The sequence below is a fragment of the Vigna umbellata genome, chromosome 9 (genome assembly GCF_029865625.1).
Source record: "Vigna umbellata cultivar VRB3 chromosome 9, Vumbellata_1.0, whole genome shotgun sequence".
In the NCBI taxonomy this organism is placed as follows: Eukaryota; Viridiplantae; Streptophyta; class Magnoliopsida; order Fabales; family Fabaceae; genus Vigna; species Vigna umbellata.
In genome coordinates this window covers 3,374,166-3,376,369 of record NC_142173.1, presented here as the reverse complement: position 1 = coordinate 3,376,369, position 2,204 = coordinate 3,374,166, and the positions used below count along the sequence as shown (strand labels likewise).

Sequence of the window (2,204 nt, the reverse complement as noted above, 5' to 3'; positions counted from 1 at the left end):
ATAACCGCGGTATATAGTCTGCGCAATATGCCGCGGTTGTCTAGGGAACCGCTGCCTAAATTCATTTTTTTTAAAAAAAAATTCAAAAAAAATAATTAAAAAATGCACTATATGCCGCGGTTCGCGGTTGAACCGCGGCATATAGGCCGACACATATGCCGCGGTTAGTGTCAAAACCGCGGCCATATGTCTCGTTTTTAAAAAAAAAAACGAAGCACTATATGCCGCGGTTGTGGTTAGAACCGCGGCATATAGGGGGAATATGCCGCGGTTGTGGTTAGAACCGCGGCATATTCCCCTGCAGTTTTTTAAAATTGCAGGTCTGTTTTTGTGATATCCACTACCACAAAAACAGACCTGCATATAAAAACATTTACAGAAATGCAATTTCAACATAACAAACACATGTTCAAATGTATTTCAACATCAAATAAAGTAGAGAGTCTAAGAAATCAAAAGCTAATCAAATGCATTGTTTAAATCTAAATCTAAGAGCTATTGTATAATCTAACTATATACTTCGCAGCAGCGTTCCTAATGAATAGTAGGGACTTCTCAGGAACTGGTGTAGTAGTCTTGAATCTCTGCAAAAGACAATTCATTTTAATTAGTGTATATGAATTCAACATTTGTTAAAAAATCAAAATTTGTTAAAGTTAAATATTACCGTTTCCCAGCTTCTTGTGATGTGAGAACGAACAATATGGGTCATCCAATACATTACATAGTATCCACACTCATATGACCCATTTTGTCTGTTACACTACAATATATCATCACAGTTGATAATAGTTAGTGAATAACATTTGTTATAAAACAATTATAACAAAGTATGACTTTAGCATATGTCAAACCTTGAGAGAAATCCAAGCAATCTTTCTACTCTTAGCAATTGATCTCCCGTCCATCATCATACTTGCTGGAATAGAACTGTATATAAAAAAATGTTTTAGCATTCAGTTATATAACAAAGAAAGTCCAAACATTGAGGTTCTTACCAATCAATTGCTTGTCTGAGTTGTGTGGGAGGAGGCCTGTGCAATGAGCAGAACCACAAAGCATAGTTGTCTTGCACAGACATAACAAGAAGTTGCCAATGGCGCCTGAAATTCATAATAACGTAACTATTAAATATTAAAATCACATATGGAACATTATTATGTTAACAAAGTTCACTTACCCGGATATATAAGGCAAAAAGTATATTTTCTTGCCCCTTCCAAAACTTCTTATCAGACTCATGTTGATATGGTCAAAATCATTTGATTCATGAATTTCTTGGGGATCAATGAATCCATAATCATCAGAACGCCCCAACTTATTAGCGACCCCAAACATATACCTGAAATCAAAAATTAACTTTGATATAAGGATACTTGATATATAAATCAATTTTATATATAAATAATTGGTCATAGACTTACATCGTCCATAGTTGAATAATTGAAATATTCAACTCTTGTGTTCCCGACGCAAGCTCACGGACATCTTGGCTATTAAGGTATATTGGGACCTCAGAGCCATGCCCAAATACATTAGCATCATACTGAACCTCCAAAGGCTTATCATCAAGGATGTCAGCAAGTAGATGCAATGAAGAAAGAGGGTCATCCTCAGATAGAGGAATCTTCTGTTGTTCCTGCGTCTGTTGTTACATGAAAAGATAAGATAAGTTTTGAAATCAAAAACCTTTAAAATTGAGAAGTGTAAAGAAGAATTTCATACCGAGGGGTCAGAAACTGGTTTAACCAAAAATTTAGGCCAAGTGATAAACGACTTATATGCTTGTTCCACAGTGAAAATCTCTTCCGTGGACAGTGGAACCGAGGCATCTGGCATGATCATTTCATCCACTGAGACCTTCACCTCATCCTCTAATAGTTGCATACCATGACATACAGTCGCTGACCTAAACTCTGTTCCACGAGCTACCAGCACCATCTGATCTTCTTCTAAAATGTATAGCAGACATGGACTACCATCGTCCATGTCATCCTCTGGGATGGCTGATGCGGAACAACTTCCTTTGCCGCTTCTCCCTGTCAGAGTAAATGTTAGATTATACAAGAGATAGAAATAATTGCACATAAATGTTTATTAAGTTTACCTGTGGGAGGGGGAGGGACCACATGTTCCTCTATAGGAGACTGCATCGGGCGCATGCTCTGAAACTGCTCCTGGTAGAGCATCTGGAATTCAGCCCT

The 2,204-nt window shown here is 37.3% G+C and overlaps 1 long non-coding RNA gene across 1 annotated transcript; it reads right to left on the bottom strand.

The window, feature by feature from the left end:
* Window positions 1–394: 394 nt before the first annotated feature.
* LOC148192334 (uncharacterized) lies at window positions 395–921 on the bottom strand. The gene is made up of 3 exons (XR_015782116.1): window positions 855–921; window positions 668–763; window positions 395–584 (listed from the first exon to the last, which is right to left on the bottom strand). It is a non-coding gene; the product is annotated as an uncharacterized LOC148192334 (long non-coding RNA).
* Between the last annotated feature and the right edge of the window lie 1,283 nt (window positions 922–2,204).